Source organism: Bubalus kerabau, chromosome 7, assembly GCF_029407905.1.
Source record: "Bubalus kerabau isolate K-KA32 ecotype Philippines breed swamp buffalo chromosome 7, PCC_UOA_SB_1v2, whole genome shotgun sequence".
NCBI lineage: Eukaryota > Metazoa > Chordata > Mammalia > Artiodactyla > Bovidae > Bubalus > Bubalus kerabau.
The window spans coordinates 103,042,108-103,062,669 of record NC_073630.1 but is presented as its reverse complement, the minus strand read 5'-3'; positions in this window follow the sequence as shown (position 1 = coordinate 103,062,669).

Below are 20,562 nucleotides of genomic sequence, written 5' to 3'. Positions count from 1 at the left end.
GTTCCTAAATCTATTATAAAAACTATACAAAAGAATGTATGTAAGTGTTCTTTGAATAGAATAAATACACTTTATAATATGCTATATAATTATAAAGTGATTTCTTAGCATAAAATAACAACTAAAAGAACATTGACAAAATCATAATTTTTTCTAAATTAAAATATTTATCATCCTGATGCATGATTTGAAACTCAAAACACCACTTACTTCCTTTTGAATTTGTGTGATAGTGAATAAGCAATATGGGGGAAGATGTGGAGGATGCGAAATTAGAAAGGACCGATATAAACAATAATAAATTTAAAAATTAGATTTAACATCATACAATCATACAATCTTGTAGTAAATGAAACGAGAGACCAGAAATAAAAAATTGATGTAGCTTGATAGGGATTGCATTGAATCTATAGATTGCTTTGGGTAGTATACTCATTTTCACTATATTGATTCTTCCAATCCATGAACATGGTATATTTCTCCATCTGTTAGTGTCCTCTTTGATTTCTTTCACCAGTGTTTTATAGTTTTCTATATATAGGTCTTTAGATTCTTTAGGTAGATATATTCCTAAGTATTTTATTCTTTCCATTGCAATGGTGAATGGAATTGTTTCCTTAATTTCTCTTTCTGTTTTCTCATTATTAGTGTATAGGAATGCAATGGATTTCTGTGTGTTGATTTTATATCCTGCAACTTGACTATAGTCATTGATTAGTTCTAGTAATTTTCTGGTGGAGTCTTTAGGGTTTTCTATGTAGAGGATCATGTCATCTGCAAACAGTGAGAGCTTTACTTCTTCTTTTCCAATTTGGATTCCTTTTATTTCTTTTTCTGTTCTGATTGCTGTGGCCAAAACTTCCAAAACTATGTTGAATAGTAATGGTGAAAGTGGGCACCCTTGTCTTGTTCCTGACTTTAGAGGAAATGCTTTCAATTTTTCACCATTGAGGATAATGTTTGCTGTGGGTTTGTCAATGCAATCCCTATCAAGCTACCAACAGCATTCTTCACAGAGCTAGAACAAATAATTTCACAATTTGTATGGAAAAACAAAAAACCTCGAATAGCCAAAGCGATCTTGAGAAAGAAGAATGGAACTGGAGGAATCAACCTACCTGACTTCAGGCTCTACTACAAAGCCACAGTTATCAAGACAGTATGGTACTGGCACAAAGACAGAAATATAGATCAATGGAACAAAATAGAAAGCCCAGAGATAAATCCACGCACATATGGACACCTTATCTTTGACAAAGGAGGCAAGAATATACAATGGATTAAAGACAATCTCTTTAACAAGTGGTGCTGGGAAAACTGGTCAACCACTTGTAAAAGAATGAAATTAGAACACTTTCTAACACCATACACAAAAATAAACTCAAAATGGATTAAAGATCTCAACGTAAGACCAGAAACTATAAAACTCCTAGAGGAGAACATAGGCAAAACACTCTCTGACATACATCACAGCAGGATCCTCTATGACCCACCTCCCAGAATATTGGAAATAAAAGCAAAAATAAACAAATGGGACCTAATTAACCTTAAAAGCTTCTGCACATCAAAGGAAACTATTAGCAAGGTGAAAAGACAGCCTTCAGAATGGGAGAAGATAATAGCAAATGAAGCAACTGACAAACAACTAATCTCGAGAATATACAAGCAACTCCTACAGCTCAACTCCAGAAAAATAAATGACCCAATCAAAAAATGGGTCAAATAACTAAATAGACATTTCTCCAAAGAAGACATACAGATGGCTAACAAACACATGAAAAGATGCTCAACACCACTCATTATCAGAGAAATGCAAATCAAAACCACTATGAGGTACCATTTCACACCAGTCAGAATGGCTGCGATCCAAAAGTCTACAAGTAATAAATGCTGGAGAGGGTGTGGAGAAAAGGGAACCCTCTTACACTGTTGGTGGGAATGCAAACTAGTACAGCCACTATGGAGAACAGTGTGGAGATTCCTTAAAAAACTGGAAATAGACCTGCCTTATGATCCAGCAATCCCACTGCTGGGCATACACACTGAGGAAACCAGAAGGGAAAGAGACACGAGTACCCCAATGTTCATCGCAGCACTGTTTATAATAGCCAGGACATGGGAGCAACCTAGATGTCCATCAGCAGATGAATGGATAAGAAAGCTGTGGTACATATACACAATGGAGTATTATTCAGCCATTAAAAAGAATACATTTGAATCAGTTCTAATGAGGTGGATGAAACTGGAGCCTATTATACAGAGTGAAGTAAGCCAGAAAGAAAAACACCAATACAGTATACTAACGCATATATATGGAATTTAGAAAGATGGTAACAATAACCCTGTGTACGAGACAGCAAAAGAGACACTGATGTATAGAACAGTCTTATGGACTCTGTGGGAGAGGGAGAGGGTGGGAAGATTTGGGAGAATGGCATTGAAACATGTAAAATATCATGTATGAAATGAGTTGCCAGTCCAGGTTCGATGCACGATACTGGATGCTTGGGGCTGGTGCACTGGGACGACCCAGAGGGATGGAATGGGGAGGGAGGAGGGAGGAGGGTTCAGGATGGGGAACACATGTATACCTGTGGCAGATTCATTTTGATATTTGGCAAAACTAATACAGTTATGTAAAGTTTAAAAATAAAATTAAAAAAAAAATTGATGTAAGCATATCAGATTTGAAAGGACTCCAAGAGAAAATCTGCCTTGGAGTTAAAAATAATTTTCTGATTCCACATTGCCTTTTAGTAGATATATCTCATTGTTAAAAGGACATATGGAGAATCAAGGCTCTGTATACAAAGTTGTGGTGAAGGACACAAGATTTGGGGTCAGGCAGGCCTGGCCCAGCCCCCAGCCCCACATCTTACTAGTTGTGTGATGTTGGACACTCAAGTTCAGAGCCTTGATTTTCCATCCATAGTACGAAGATAGTAATATCATCATCTCAAGGTGTTTATACATTTTTAATAAGAATTATAGAAATTAATGTATGCAAAGCCTTTAGCAAAGAGACTGGCATGTTGTAAACACAGATTGTGAAGGGGAAATTACGAGAAGAAGGTGTATGTTGTATGACGGACTCTAACTGTTTCCAGAATCTTAATGCCAGGCCACTCTCAGACTCACAAATCTATTCTGCCACTTTCTGGACCATGAAAGTATATTTCCCCCACACTGCCCCAACCCTTCTACCCAGGATGGCAGTATTAATTTCACAAAAGCCTTTGATGGGCTTTCATTAAATGGGGGAAACCATTGCCCTCTGCAAGTCAGTTGGTAATGTCAACACAAGTGGGATCAGAGAAGACAAGTGCAGGGACCACTGGAAGGAGGTAGAAAGACCGAGGCCACTCGGGTGACTGATTGAACACATCAGTGTTAACATACGCAAAGAAGCACATCTATAAAGGGGGCTGCTTAGCCATGTAAATTCTGAAAAGGGAAGTCTGGGAAGCAAATATTTATAATGGCTGTCTTAACAGCTCCCAGAGAAAGAGCTTTAGCAAAGGGATTTTAAGTATTTCTAGCTCATCTGACAAGACAGGACCTCTATGGAAGGTTTGATATATAAGGTTTTATCAGCCCAGTGAAGTTCAGTATTCAACTGTTCCTACTTCCTCATCTGACTCCATAGGTCTGACCATGTGCCTACGTTGATGGCATGAGCGAGAGAATGTGCCAATCATGGGGACTTGAAGTATTTCTGGTGCTTGTAACCTAATTTCTGGTGCTTTAGTTAACTATTTCAGCTTTCTGCCTTTGAAGTCAAGCCCACCCTTGATATTTTTGACAAATCAGCTGTCTACAATACTGAGGGCTAGATCCTACACTGTGATATGCCTACTGTTTCAGTCAGGCTTCAACCAAAGGAACAAGCCAGAAAGAAGGAGATCTCTATTAAGAAATTTATTACAAAAAATTGGCATACACAGTTGTTCTCTGGCTGCACAAGGCCTATATCTATAGGGAGCTGTCAGGAAGGGCAGTTCAGAAATCTTGGATGTGGGCTGAAGCTGCTGTCCACAGGAAGAATTTCTTCTTTATCGGAAAGCTTTAGCTCTGTTCTTGTGGTCTTCTACCGTTTAGATTAGGCCCACTGGATTATCTAAAATAATCCCCTTTGGGGCTTCCCAGGTGGCTCAGCAGTAAAGAGCCTGCCTGCAATGCAGGAAATGCGGCAGGGGAAACGGCAGGATGGGTGGGTTCGATTACTGATAGGAAAGATCCCTGGAGAAGGAAATGGCAACCCACTCCTGTATTCTTGCCTGGGGAATCCCATATTGCCAAAGAATCATACACGACTTGGTGACTAAGCCACAACAGGGCTCCAAGAGCAAGTGTCCTGGAGAAAAAAAGACAATTGTTACATAGCATAGATGTCATGGTGCTGGAGAAGACTCTTGAGAGTCCCTTGGACAGCAAGAAGATCAAACCAGTCAATCCTAAAGGAAATCAACCCCAAATATTTGGAAGGACTGATGCTGAAGCTGAAGCTCTAACACTTAGGTTACTTGATGCTCTGGAATTTCAATGAACCATCAATAAAACTGCAAAATAAAAAAAAAAATGATGCAAAGAACTAACTCATTGGAAAAGACCCTGATTCCAGGAAAGACTGAGGACAGGAGGAGAAGGAGGCAACAGAGAATGAGATGGTTGGATGGCATCACTGACTCAATGGACATGAGTTTGAGCAAACATCAGGAGACAGTGAAGGACAGGGAAGCCTGGTGTACTGCAGGCCATGGGGTTGCAAAGAGTCACACATGACTTAGTGACTGAACAACAACAACAAATCCCCTTCACTTAAAATCAGTGATTGCAGACTTTAATCACATCCCTAAAATATCTTCACATCAACTCCCAGATTAGTGTTTGATTGAACGACTGAGGACTTTAGCGTATGCAAGTTGACATGTAAAATTGTCTAACTGCACTCACCAACTTAAGACTGGGGGTTAGATTCTTGATGTCATATACCTACATAAATTCCATACTGTGTTCTAGAATATGATATATTCACCAAGGTAAGATTAAGAGCTAAACCCTTTGGTATGATGTATTCATCACATAATAAAAAAGTATCCTGTGGGGCAGCTGCTGAACAGGTTTGTTGTCTTTTTCCTGCAACATCCCAGAATAAGTATGGGGCCTCTACATTTCTATGGAGGTCCCTTTGTCAATATTACAAATTATATAATCAGTACATCTGGAAAGCAACAGTGACTATCTCCTAAAAGCTTGTCTATGTTAGGATATTTCATTAGTCAGCTTTCATCTGAGTCTCTGGCTCTATATTTTTGACATTTTAAAGACCAATCCCTTTGCCTATGCTGTGGTCCTTGGTTGCCCTCATCACCTTGGGAATCTCATATTACCAATAGGCATTTTCTCTTTCTGCTTCCTTATCTGTTCTGGATGATCCTACACACATACATTTAGACTTCTTCCAGTCTCTCCCATTTGAAACACAAAACAGAACTTCTCCATCAAACTTTGCCCTGCCACCTTCTGTTCTTCTTTTCCAACCCAGCCTCTCAAAAGAGTTGCTTTTATGTCTTATTTCTTATTTACCAGCCTATTCTTTCCATATAACCTACTCCACTGACTCCACTGTGATGGCTCTCATCACAGTTACCACTGGCCTTCATGTCATTCCATCCAGTAGATATTTGAGGAGTCAGCTAACAGCAGCATCTGACACCAGTGACCATTCATTCCTTTCTGTAATACCCTCTTCCATCAGTGTCTTTGTTTTATACACTCTCCCAGTTTTCTTTCTACATTTCTGGATACTTTTTCTCAGTCTCATGTTCATGGTTATTATTCTTTACCTAGACTTTAATGGATGAGGCTCCTCAGATCTATGCTGAGCCCTTTGGCTCCGGTTATCATCCATATGCTGATGATTGACAATTTTTTAAACTACATGTCAGTTAGAAATGAATTTTCCTAGTGCTAACAAGAAAAAGAGTAACTTGAATACAGTTTGTGTTTGTTTAATAAAGTCTGGAGGTAACTTTTTGTGGGCATGTTTCAGTTATTCAGGACATTACAGCTAAAGTCTTTGTGATCAACTTGCCTTTTATCTATGGCAGCAATACGGCTGCTGAAGCTCCAGCCATTATACCCATATTTGAAAAGATAGAATAAGATAGAGACAAGATAGAATCTATATCAGAAAAAAACCTTCCCTGATGGTGCCTTAATAAACTCGAGCTCATGTCACATTGACTAGATCTTTGTCACATGATCATCCCTATATGCAAAGGAGAGAAGGAAACGCAGTGTTGCTTATATAGCTGGAATAGTAGAGTTCGGCAAAAGAGAAGAGGTGGATGTTGGGTAATCCCACTTACAGTGCTTCCACATCTAGACAGTCCTTTCCATTGAGCTCCCAACTGCATCTTCAGCATCTCCACTTGGGTGTATCCAAGACATCTCAGAATCAAAATACCAAAAACTTAAGTCATGGTTATTTCCTCTAAGTATGGTCCTTCAGTTGTGCTCTCTCAAGAAATCACACTGCTATTCATCGGGCTCCAAAAGCAGGGAACCAGGACTGTTGTCTTTGACAGTTCTCTCTATTATCACCTACACCAGCAAGTACACACACATTGGATACATCGCCAAGTTCTATTAATGTAGATTTCTAAGTATTTTTCAATCCCTTTACTTTCTTCCATTTTAGCCACTGTCATGCTAGTACAAATGATCATATCTTCCTCACTCTCTTGTGCCATCCTCCATCCTTTTTTCAAACTGATGTTTTTAAAAACAGCTTAGACCATGATCCTCTTCTGGTCATGACTTTCAACTACTCTTAAATAGTATGACCCCCATGGCTGTGCATGACCTGGCCACTGTCCAGCTCTCTGGCCTCATCTCTCACTTATTTATCCTTGCTTTTTGAGCTCTTCAGCTCCCAGAAAGTACCTTGTTTCTTTGCATCTCAGGATATTTATCTTTCCTGATTTTATTGATGAGGCAGGAAGTTTTTTGAATACTCCTTTCAAGGAGTTGGTTTCTACTTACCTTCATATCACTTCAGCTCCAACATCACTTCTTTGGAAAAAAATTTCTCGAACCATACACCAGATTACATCCTCCTGTTAAAATCACTTAATTTTCTAGTTATTTTCTTTCATAACTTACAGTTTGTAATTACATATTTATTTGTATGAATATATGATTATTTGATTATCTCCAGGTTCCCCTATTAGATAAGCCCCTTGAGAGAAGAAACCATGTTTATTTTTTTCATTACTTTGTTTCTAGTGCTTGGCCTGTCACAGTAATTAATATATATTTGTAGAAATTAATATATAATATTGGTTGAGTAAATATTGACACAGGTTTGTGTTTACCTATTGGCAAATTTTAATCAAACAACAAAAAAGAACTCATTGATTTCTTACTATGTATCCAGCACTATGATAAGTTCAAATAAATAGTCCTGGTGAATTTGAGAAGACAGGATTTGTTAATCCTCAAAGAAATGCCACTTAATGCTCTCTGATACTTGTCCTCCCATGTCACCATCTGATTCTGCTGGCCACATCATCTGGAAATTGTGGATATTTAGTTCAGGACCAGGACAGTCACAATGACTTCTACCAAAAGCAAGAGAGATAGATTATACTATCCCTATAAACCTCTTACAGTCCTTACTTTTTTGTGATCTCCATGAAGCTTCTTTGCCTAGTTTTTAGATCTTATTCATTCTCAGGCTGCCAGTACACCTCTGTTCTTTCCAGAGCTAGACCTGACTCCCTATCTCTTCTGCCAAACCAATTTTATCTCAACATGACAGCTACAGACATGGTTTTTAGAAGACACCAGCAAATAAAACTGACATAAACTCTTTCTGCTCTATTCTGCTTGAGATTGATGCCTGAATGTCAAAAGAAAGGATGAACTTCAGATGAGTAAAGGAGCGAAATCTAGACTCTTGTACCCTCCATCCACCCTAACCATTGTTTATTCTCTGAGATGAAGAGCCGCCTCATCCCATCCAGAGGACATCCAGTGTGATCTGGTGGCCAAAACCGCACCAAATGGTTAGAGAAACCACTGAAACAAATGATGAGCATATCCATATTCTTTTTATAGTGTGTTCTTTTTTGACCCAGACCAGCTCCATCTTTATAAATGTACACAAGCCTTCTGTAAGAGATTTGGCGGGGGAGTAGGTTGGAGAGTAGGGGATATACTCGATTATAATATAAAGAATGGGTGCACAAATTCACAGTATTGGGGCTGACTTAGTTTCTGCTCATTCAGCACCCCTGCAATCTTCATGTGTCCCTACAGGTCCACCCTCACCTTACTCTTCTTTCTAGATGTTAAGCTGAATGGATCACATCCCAGACTCCTGAGCCCCCTAACTTCTGTGTGTGCATGTGTGCATGTGTGTTCACACACACACTCAGTCACTCAGTTATGTCTGACTCTTTGCGACTCCATGAACTGTAGCTTGCCAGACTCCTCTGTTCATGGAATTTTTCAGGCAAGAATACTGGAGTGGGTTTCCAGTTCCTATGCCAGGGTATCTACCTGATCCAGGGATCAAACCTGCATCTCTTGCATCTCTTGCACTGGCAGGTGGACTACCACTGCCACCTGGGAAGCCCAGCCAATGATACGAGCCCAGGTAGGAGATTGGAAGGAGGCAGGAAGGTGGGGTCTGAGTATTTATGCTTACAGCACCTTCCTGTGAGGCCTCAGGGACTGGCAATGACTTAGCTGGAAGGCCCTCACTCCTCGTAACGTTTTGGCTCTATGGGTCTCTTTTTCCTTGTTGCTTGGGTAACTTACTCCTACTCTTGTTTCTTGGGGCCTGCGAGTGGGAGAGTTCTGCAGCTGTAGGTCTGTGAGTGTCTCAGGGGTTCTTAGCTCTTCCCCACTGCCATCTAGTTCTGCTTGTTCTTTAAACGTAGGTCCAGCTATACATTTTCCTTGTCTCTTCCTCGACATTCAAGGAGGTGGCAGTCTCATCAGTTCTCAAGGTCAATCCAGAAAGCATCTGATGAAGTGTTCTGCTTCATCAGAATGAAACACATGGGTGATGACAGTGGGTAGCTGCTCCCAGCACTGCTAGACTTTCGCTCCATGTCAGTTTTGTGATCTGCTGTCAGAAAGTGTCATCTTCACATCCCTCTCACTGAATGTCTGTAGCAGGAGTTCCCGAATGCCAGCTCCAGAATGAAGAGTTCTAGGGTGGTTGTTTAAGTTATAAATATGTATCCCTGAATCTGGGGTACAGTGTTGTAATCTAGCAGGTGGGTGAGGCCTTGAAATTGGTGATTTTATAAGTTCCCTGAAGTCTAATAAAGTTTGGGAGCCATTTCCCTGTTTCCCACTTCATCAGCCTCCTGTTTCTTCTTCTGCTTCTTAGAGAGATTCACATAGAGCTTTTGATATCAGGTTTGTAGCTTTCATCTCACCCTTATTACCATATACAGTTATTCCCCATCACCTCTGTCAGATCAGTTTCTTTAGGAAAAAAAATAACCTTTCCAATGATATGATACGTCACTATTCCAAATCCTCCAGGCTGTGAAAATGCTTATAAGATCACACACACATCTTCTTTATCCATTCCTCTGTTGATGGACATAGGTTGTGTCCATATCTTGGCTACTGTAAATAGTGTAGATGCCAGGGACCAAGGGATGGTGGGGTTGGTAGAGGAGAGATGGGGAATTAGTGTTTAACGAGGACAGAGTTTCAGTTTAGGAAGGTGAAAAATTTGGGAAATGGATGATGGTACCAGTTGCACAGCAGTGTGAATGCACTTAGCTCCACTGAGCTATGTGTTAAATATGGTTAAAATAGTATGTTTTGTATTATGTGACTCATACCATATTAAAAAAAAGACTGTATATACAATTTAAGCCAAAATATTAAGTTGGAGTCTAAGTATTTGTATAAAATATATTCATCCACACAGTAGATATATACTATATATCTGAAAACATGAGGACTCTCATCAAGTTTGTTCCTTAATATTTTCTTCTCTACTCTTCTCACAGTTATCCTCCTTCTGGTCAGGTCTGTTGTCTTCTGTCTGGAATTTCAGTTTCAGCTAATCTTTATCCTCAAGTTTAGTTTAACCTCTTGACCAGGTCAGCACACTTTTTCCCTCCGGCCTATATTTTTTATTTTGAAAGAAAACACTCCCCCACTCCATTTTAGTATTCCTAAATCTTCCATTCTCTTCCAAAGGCAACTTTCCACTGAAAGAAACGCCACTGTCTCTCAGGCTGTTAAGAGCTTCTTTATAGACTTTTCCAAACAGCATCTTTTGGGTTTCCCTGGTAGCTCTGTGGTAAGAATCTGCCTGCCAGTACAGGAGACACAGGTTTGATCCCTGATCTGGGAAGATCCCACATGCTGTGGGGCTCCTGTCACAGTGACTGAGTGCATTCCCTAGAGCCGGGGAGCCACAGCTACTGAGTTTACACACTGCGACTACCGAACCCGTGCGTCTAACACCTGTGCTCTGCAACAAGAGAAGGCACCACAATGAGGAACCTGCGTGCAGCAACTAGGAAGCAGCCCCTGCTTGCCACAACTAGAGAAAAAGTCTGTGCAAACCCAGCACAGCCAGAACCAAATTAACTAATTAAATAATTTTATAAAAATCACTCTTCCTTCACTTAAAAAAAATCTTTCATTTCCACAGAGTTCATCAAAATTAGTTAACAATTTATTGAATCTCATCAGGATTTCTACTGAGTCTCTGAAACCTGTCCCCACTAGATGGCATATCCAGCCAGACAACTCTTTTGTTCTCTAATTCCTGAGTCTCGGGTACAACTGCTTGGCTACCCCTACAGCTGGCTCCCTCCCCTCCAGCCTTCTGTCACTGGGATGGAGGGTGTTGCTCCAGAGCCCTGCCTTCAAGTCTGGTGCTTTCCCAGTGTTTGATCCTTTTTAGTCTCCAGTCCATTCAGTTGTGAGCAATTAATTACTCTTATTGTCTTCGAATCTCAGTTTCATCTTTTTCTATCATAATAGAACCTCTGATTTTTAGCCAAGTACATGGCTATCCCCATTTAAAGACTACACTTCCTCCTGAGTGTAGCCGTTTGAGTGGTCTGTGTAATTTTGGAGATGTGATGTATCTTTATTTCCTCTCTGCCCTCCCCATGGGACTTTGTTGGAAGTGGCAGCTGCTTGAACTGTCAATTTTGATACCAGGTAGTCTGTCTTGGACCATGAAAGAAGGACAACAGCCTTGAAAGAACATAGTTCAGTTCAGTTCATTCGCTCAGTCATCCAACTCTTTGCAACCCCATGAATTGCAGCACGCCAGGCCTCCCTGTCCATCACCAACTCCCAGAGTTCACCCAGACTCAAGTCCATAGAGTCAGTGATGCCATCCAGCCATCTCATCCTCTGTCGTCCCCTTCTCCTCCTGCCCCCAATCCCTCCCAGCATCAGAGTCTTTTCCAATGAGTCAACTCTTCGCATGACGTGGCCAAAGTACTGGAGTTTCAGCTTTAGCATCATTCCTTCCAAAGAAATCCCAGGGCTGATCTCCTTCAGAATGGACTGGTTGGACCTCCTTGCAGTCCAAGGAACTCTCAAGAGTCTTCTCCAACACCACAGTTCAAAAGCATCAATTCTTTGGCATTCAGCCTTCTTCACAGTCCAACTCTCACATCCATACATGACCACAGGAAAAACCATAGTCTTGACTAGATGAACCTTTGTTGGCAAAGTAATGTCTCTGCTTTTGAATATGCTATCTAGGTTGGTCATAACTTTCCTTTCAAGAACATAGTAGTTGGTTGCAAAGTTCTGTTTAAAGGACTTAGAACCAAACCACGAGGGTAGCCTGGACCACTTACTCTCAGATATTGTTGACACGTGTGAAAACCACAACATATTACTTGCAACATGGTGTTTTGAGGATTGCTGTCACTCTCAACTAAACCTAAGCCTAACTGATTCACACAGACACTATGTAGAAGTGTCTGTGTGCATGCTCAGTCGCTCAGCTGTGTCTGACTCTGCGATCCCATGAACTGTAGCCTGCTAGTCTCCTCTGTGCATGGAATTCTCCAGTCAAGAATACTGGAGTAGGTTGCTATTTCCTTCTCCAGGGATCTTCCCAACCCAGGGATAGAACCTCCATCTCCTGCATTGGTAGGCCCATCCTTTACTATGGAATCACCTGGAAAGCTCATGTAGAAGTAGGATATTGTAAGTAAATATAACCAAAACGAGCCATTGGCTTAGTGGATTTGGTAGGGTAGTAGACAGTTGAATGAAATTTGCAAAACAGAGTTGGCTAAATCAGTTCCAGCAGCAAACTATGTGCAGACTGGTGCTTTAGGGAAAATTCGGGATGCTGGTGTGTGCTGCAGCTTCATGCCACTTCCAGCAAAGTCTCAGAGGAGGAAGATAAACTTGGGCCAGAACTAGCTCCTGCAGAGAGAAGAATAAAGAAACATTCTTGGCCTGTGGCCTGTGAATTACCAAGTGCCCAGTAATATGGAGTTCTCCAAGGGATGAAAATCTAACCGCATTTGTATCCTACATGGATTGGTAAAAAGCAAGGGCTGCCTAACCACAGTTAGGACTCCACCCTGGCAAGGTTTCAAGAACCTTCTAGTAAGTGTTCTCGACAAGACAATGGGAAACAGCTCTGAGGCACAAGTCAGTTCAGGAAGTTTGTCTTCAGATGCTACAAGGTAACTACTCCTTAGGTGAAGGAGAAAGGAGTAACAGAGGAAAGTAAATGTCAAGAGCTTTTATACTTAAAACTTGTACCAAGACCAGATCTTTGGCCAGAATTACCCACCCATGGAACAGATTGGGCACAAAGAGATCAGAAGCCTCCTAAGTTTCTGATGAGATAATATGACCCAAGAAACCACAAACTTGGTCTGCAAAAGACTCTCCAGTCCCTAAAATAATCCCTGGGCTCTGAAACCTGTGCAAGGAGGAATTGGGATATAATAACTGTGAAACCCCCAGGAAAGGCATAGCTCCAGTGCCCACCTCAGATGAGGTCATGAAATAAAATGGAAGCGAAGTCCAGAGTGCAGAACCTGGGACTACAAAGGACAAAGGTCAGAGGAGAGCTTTCCAGGGCCCCAAGGAAAGGCATTCTGGTGAACTTTCTCGATGATTCTCACCAGAGGGACTCCACTGTCATATGGGCCTGTGATTTGTGTTTGCCATTCTCTCTTTTTCTATAAAGCCGTTTTCCACTGCTGTCATTTTGTTTCTCTTTCATAATCGTATATTGGCTGTGGTGAGGATTGAGGGAGTAAAAACTGGCATAGGTGTAATTATATTAAGTTCCTAAGTTTTTAAATTTCTGATATCTGATAAGTTATTTCTAATAACTTCTGATTCAAGTAAGAAACTTACAGGGACTTCCTGGTGGTCTAGTGGTTAAGACTCTGTGCTTCTGCTGCAGGAAGCAAAGCTTCGATTCCTGTTTAGGGAACTAAAAACTGTATGCTGCCTGACATGGTCAAAAAAATATTTTAAAAATAAAGCAAAATAAAATAAAGTGTCAAAAAAAAAAAAAAAAAAGGATACTTACAATGCCAAACAGGCCTATCATTCTACTAAAAGCACCAGAACAGCCCCTGGATATATATAGTTTTTTGCTTCTTCTATAGATGACAAGTTAATTACATATGATAGAGTAAGCTTACCACTGTAAATGCAAAAAAAAAAAAAAAAGAAGAAGAAAAGCAAAAAAGTTTCATAAAGTTAAAAGTTGTGCATTACATTATACTTTAGATGACCTCCTGCTGGTTTGGAAGGAAAACAGTTAACTTTATTCTATTCTCCCTTGGTATTAGCTTCAATTTCCTTTTCAAGCATCTCAAAATACAATAAGCTTTTGATTATCAAGATTTCAAGTTCTACTAGACAGCCAATGTGTATTTATGAATGGAATTACTAAAGAAGCAACTTGACTCCACCTAGGGAACGGTTTCTGCAAGCCCTAAGCAGTTCTCTGGGACTAAAGAACTGAAAATAACTCGTTGGCCTTATTTTCACAATTGTTTTGGTACCTCCTGGGAAGTGCACAAAGTGTTGCCCAGAAGCATATATTATGCAGTTCTTATTTGTTTATTTATACCCCACCTTCCAGGAAGGACTTAAGATGGCTTATGGAGATGCATATGGTAACACAAGTAAATTCATTCACATGAGCTGAGAAAGTTGAGGCGAAAATAAAAAGTGTAAGAAAGAAAGATGGTACTGGTAATACATTTAATATAGAGAAAGTTTGTCATAAAATTGCATACATTTGTCAAAAGTGGGCCATCATTTTGTCTATTTTGTTTCAGACTTCTTTTTTAAACATTTTAAAAATATTTATTTATTTTTAATTGATTGATGATGGCTTTACAATATTGGTTTGATTTCTGTCATACATCAACATGAATTAACCATAGGTGTACATGTCCCCTCCTTCTTGAATCTCCCTCCCACCTCCTGTCCATTCCCACAGAGCCCCAGTTTTAATTCCCTGAGTCATACCACAAATTCCCAGTAGCATATACACTAACATATGTAAATAGATAGCCAATGGGAATTTTGTTTGTTTAAAGAGAATACAATAATTATGTTTTCTATAGTATTTGTAAGATAAAAACCAACCAGTAGCTCCAAAGAAGCATGACTACTTCAGAGAGAGACATGTGCTATGAGTTCTTATAGTATGGATAATGTCCTTAATTTACTTTACAGTAAATACTTTTTCCATATTATCTCTTATAATACCCCCACTATAGACGAATGATTCCTATCCAATTGTAAAAATTGTTTGGAGAGCATAGAGAATTACTAGAAGCAGGGACAACTATTGTCAATGTTCTTGTTTATTTCCTTCCAGCTTTTTCAATATTTTTAATAACACTGAGAGTTTATTGAACTTAGTTCTGTGGTTTAATTTAAATTATATCATAAAAGCTTTGACATGACAAAATAGTCTATATAAATAATTTCTAATGACCAAATAAAGGGGACACTCCTGGCAGTCCAGAAGTTGAAACTCTATACTTCCACTGCTAGAGGCATGCACCCATTTGCCATGTGATGCAGCCAAATATGTATATATATAAATCCACATTTATTTTAATAATATGATGGTTAGGGATGGTGAGGCCCTAACCATCTAGGATCCAGGTATACATATCTCTTCTATTGACTTTATCCAAGGATAGATTCTGATTCTGAAACATCTCCAAGAATGAAAGAGCTGCATATCCTTGTGGCAATGCAGTGTTCTTCCTTCACATTAGTTAAATACTTATGATATGCAAAGCACAGGGCTAAGTTCAGGGCATAGAGTCCTTAAAGTATTTACCATCTTAGTATCCATTTTTATCTGGGGAGGAAGATGAAAGATGTTTATCAAATAATCTCAAAAACAGTAATATAGCTATAAGTTGACTAATAGAAGCATCTGGAAAATCAGTGACAGTTAATGAGATAAGGTGAGTCAGATTTATGCAGCCATGGGTGGAGGTTGTGTGTGTGTGTGTGTGTGCTCAGTCTCTCAGTCATGTCCAACTTTTTGCTACCCCAATAGACTGCAGCCCACCAGGCTCTTTTATTCATGGAATTTTCCAGGCAAGAGTACTGGAGTGGGCTGCCGTTTCCTCCTCCAGGGAATCTTCCCAACCCAGAGAGTGAACCCACATCTCTCGCATCTCCTACATTAGCAGGTGGATTCTTTACCACCATGCCACCTGGAAAGCCCAGGAGGCTGTGGTTTAAAGGGGGACAAGAGGATTATGGGAGTGGAGGGGGAAGGCGTATAAAAGTAACCAGCAGAGCAAACACCACATACAAGGAAGGAGAAGTATTTGTATACACTTGAGGGGAGAGAGAAAGAGAGAGGCCATTGTGGCTGCAGGCCAGAGGGCAGTGTTCTGAGACCAGACTGGAGAGACAGAGGTCAGACCAGGGTGCACCTTGCAGAATGAGATAAGGATTTAGACTTTAATGTAAGAAGAGAGGGAAGCTATTGAAGGCTTTTCAACTGGGGGTGGTTCAAACATATTTGTATTTTTAAAAATTGCTCAGGGTGAGGTGTGGAGGTTGGAAAGGTCAGGGTAGGAGTAGATGTGGAGAGAGGAATTAGAAGGCTTTCAATGATGTGAAAGATGCCACGGCTAAGATTACAGAGTCATGATGACAGAAATGAAGAGAAGATGAATTTGAGTATCTTGGAGTTCAAATCAACAGGACCGACATTTTTGCCTTTGAGAAACTTTAATAGCTATTGATGGGCAGTGATTTTGAGGATATATTTCCTAAGAAGTCCTTGGAATGCAGTAATTTTATGGACAAGTTAAGTATAGAGGTGAGGGCATTAAGAGCCAGCTCTGCTGGGAAAGAGAAATAAAAGCTGAGCAGCCTTGAGTAGAAGCCATCTTACCACCCCATGAAGATGAGTAGGCAGAACCCAAGGCAGGGCCAAGATTCTCTTCAAGAAGTAATTTTTTAAATCTACCTGAATGCACAGAACTAGTAACAAAGACATCGATGTCCTCTGCCATCAAGTGTGGGTAGTGAAAATTTTAATTGGCCAATTTACATAACAGATTTTTCTACATTGATCATTAAAAATCTTCTGGAAGCACTCCTTATGCCACCTGCAGTTTCTTTTTTAAAAAATGTCATTTATAGCTATTATTTGTAGCTGTGCTGGGTCTTTGTTGCTGCGTGGGCTTTTCCCTAGTTGTGGTGAGTGGGAGCTACTCTGTAGTTGTGGTGTTTGAGCTTCTCATCATGGCGGCTTTTCTTGATGTGGAGTACAGGCTCTAGGGCGCCAGGCTTCAGTAGCTGCAACTCCTGGGCTCTGAAGCACAGGCTCAACAGTTATGGGGAAAGGGCCTAGTTGCTCCCTGGTATGTGGGATCTTCCCAGATCTAACCCGTGCTTCCTGGATTGGGAGGTGAATTCTTTACCACTGAGTCACCAGGGAAGCCCCACCTGCAATTTCTGTCTCACTTTTGAATAACCACTTGTGCCTTCCACAAAATGAACAACATAAGATTGCCTCACTTTGCTAAATGAAGTGAGTTGCTACAAGGATGATCAGATTGAAGGTGAGGTGAGTTTGCCAATAAAAATGGCTTTGGATCTGGAGGAGTTGATTTTTAGCCCGTTTGCTAGTAAAACTAGACAGTGAGGCCAGTTATGAATTAAGACCACACCTAGTTTGTGATCCTACAATTTTTCGTCTCCTGAAAACTGCTCATCTTTCTAGCTGCTAGTAGTCTTTGGTCTCTAGGGTCCCCATTCAGATTTTCCAACATGGTTTAAAGGAGCTGGTAGGGTCTAGCCCTATTTCAGGCCACTGGGAAGGTTCCCATTCTCAGTGTATCACAGTGCAGAGTCTTCATGAGACTCAGTTGTCAGGAGTCTTCACAGAGTTTAGAAGGCAGCTGATTCTTGTTCACAGAAGCAAAGATGGTGCATCCACCGTGCATCAGGCAATACCTACGCCACACATGAGAGTAACAGTTAACAGATGTAGCATTTATGTGTAAGTCACTGTTCTAAGAGATTTATCTAGCTTAAAAACCAACTTGCTTTACAAATGAGAAAACCAAGGCACACAGCTAAGATATGTCCAAGGTCACTAGGGCTAGATGTCTCTGAGCCAAGATTGAATTGATAGTCTTCGCTGGTAATTGTGCTCTAGATATACAAAGAAATATTATTCAGCCATAAGAAATGAGGAAATCCTACCATGTGTGACAACGTGCATGAACCTTGAGGGCATTATGCTAAGTGAAATAAGTCAGACAGAGAAAAGTAAATACTACATGATCTTACTTATATGTGAAATGTAAAATTAACTCATAGTAAAAGAGATCAGAATTGTGGTTACTAGAGGAGAGGGGTGGGGGTAAGAGGGTAAGGGAACTGGAGAAAGGTGGTCAAAAGGTACAAACTTCCAATTATAAGATAGATAAGGATGCAATGGACAATATGATGACTGTAGCTAGCAATGCTGTATGATACACAGGGAAGTTGCAAGACAGTAAATCCTAAGAGTGCTCATCACAAGGAGACATTTAGTTTTCTTTTCTTTTTACCAAGATTTGATGATTTTTTTTTTCTTTTTACTTATTTGATAAGACAGATCCTAGTTGAAACTATTGTGGTAATCATTTAAAAATATATGTAAATCATCATGCTGTAAGGGCTTCCCAGGAGACACTAGTGTTAAAGAACCTACCTACCAATGCAGGAGACATAAGAGATTCAGTTTCGATCCCTGGGTCGGGAAGATCCCCTGGAGGAGGGCACGGCAATCCAGTACAGTATTCTTGCCTGGAGAATCCCATGGACAGAGGAGTCTGGCAGGCTACAAGCCATAGGGTCGCACAGAGTCAGACATGGCTGAAGCAACTTAGCATGCATGTAGCATGCTGTATACTTTAAACTTATACAGTGATGCATGCCAATTATTTCTCATTAAAACTGGAAAAATTCATGTTATAAATGTGGTATTTCAAATAATAGGAGAAATAGATATATGAAAATAAATGTTGTTTGGTCTGTTGGTTAACAATTTGTTATATAAATTAAATATATAAAATATACATATGGCTTCCCAGGTGGCTCAGTGGTAAAGAATCATCTTGCCAATGCAGGAGATGCCTTAGACATGTGTTCAATCCCTGGGTCAGGAATATCCCCTGGAGGAGGAAATGGCATTCTACTCCAGTATTCTTGCCTGGGAAATCCCATGGACAGAGAAGCCTGGTGGGCTATGGTCCACTGGTCACAAAGAGTCCAACATGACTGAGCACACACCCATACCCACACCCACACCACCCCTCCACCACACACACACGTACAGCTAGAGCACTATTGTATCAATCTAGATTCTTGGTTGCTAATAATAGAAACTGACTCTGTGTAGCTTAAGCTGAAAAGAAATTTATCAGAAGGATTTCAGACAGATTATACAACTAACGAGAACCCCATGAAACTGTCTTGGGAACCAGGGCTACCTAGTATGGTTAAGCAGGTTGTACACGACCCAACATCATTAGGTAGAAGGGATAACCAGGGTCTGAAATCCAGTCTACCTTCTGTTCACCACCACGTGTTTCCTGGTGTGTGCTGCATCAACCCAGAGAAGAAGATGCTTTATGTCTACACACAAAATCTCCATCAATTTACCAACCTGTGCATCCAAGGGCCTGTGTCTACTTGGAGGGATATCTTGCTCTAATTTGCACAAGAGCATTGTCTATGCTAATCATGACCTGGTCACAGAACTGACCTGGGTGGCCTATAGCCTCTGACCCTAAATACTGAATGCCCACTGACACCTCTGGACCCAAGATAGAGCTACAACCACTGAAGTGGATTTGGAGCTGTTCCTGTCTTTACCACCTTAACTCTGAATCCTGGATGGGAGAGGTCAGGTGACTAAGCTTCAGCCTTGTACCCTTAGCCCAACCATCAGGGAAAGGAAAGCAAGTATCTGGCTTTTTGATTTCACAAAACACACTGCAGCATGTTTCATGTTATCAGAAGCCAAGACTTATCAAATCTTAGGATGACAAGCTAGTGGAGGTGATAGAATTCCAGTTGAGCTATTCCAGATCCTGAAAGATGATGCTGTGAAAGTGCTGCACTCAATATGCCAGCAAATTTGGAAAACTCAACAGTGGCCACAGGACTGGAAAAGGTCAGTTTTCATTCCAATCCCACAGAAAGGCAATGCCAAAGAATGCTCAAACTACCGCACAATTGCACTCATCTCACACGCTAGTAAAGTAACGCTTAAAATTCTCCAAGCCAGGCTTCAGCAATATGTGAACTGTGAACTTCCTGACGTTCAAGCTGGTTTTAGAAAAGGCAGAAGAACCAGAAATCAAATTGCCAACATCTGCTGGATCATGGAAAAAGCAAGAGAGTTCCAGAAAAACATCTATTTCTGCTTTCTTGACTATGCCAAAGCCTTTGACTGTGTGGATCACAATAAACTGTGGAAAATTCTGAAAGAGATGGGAATACCAGACCACCTGATCTGCCTCTTGAGAAATTTGTATGCAGGTCAGGAAGCAACAGTTAGAACTGGACATGGAACAACAGACTGGTTCCAAATAGGAAAAGGAGTACGTCAAGGCTGTATATTGTCACCCTGTTTATTTAACTTCTATGCAGAGTACATCATGAGAAACGCTGGACTGGAAGAAGCACAAGCTGAAATCAAGATTGCTGGGAGAAATATCAATGACCTCAGATTTGCAGATAACACCACCCTTATGGCAGAAAGTGAAGAGGAACTAAAAAGCCTCTTGATAAAGGTGATAGTGGAGAGTGAAAAAGTTGGTTTAAAGCTCAACATAAAGAAAACAAAGATCATGGCATCTGGTCCCATCACTTCATGGGAAATAGATGGGGAAACAGTGGAAACAGTGTCAGACTTTATTTTTCTGGGCTCCAAAATCACTGCAGATGGTGACTGCAGCCATGAAATTAAAAGATGCTTACTCCTTGGAAGGAAAGTTATGACCGACCTAGATAGCA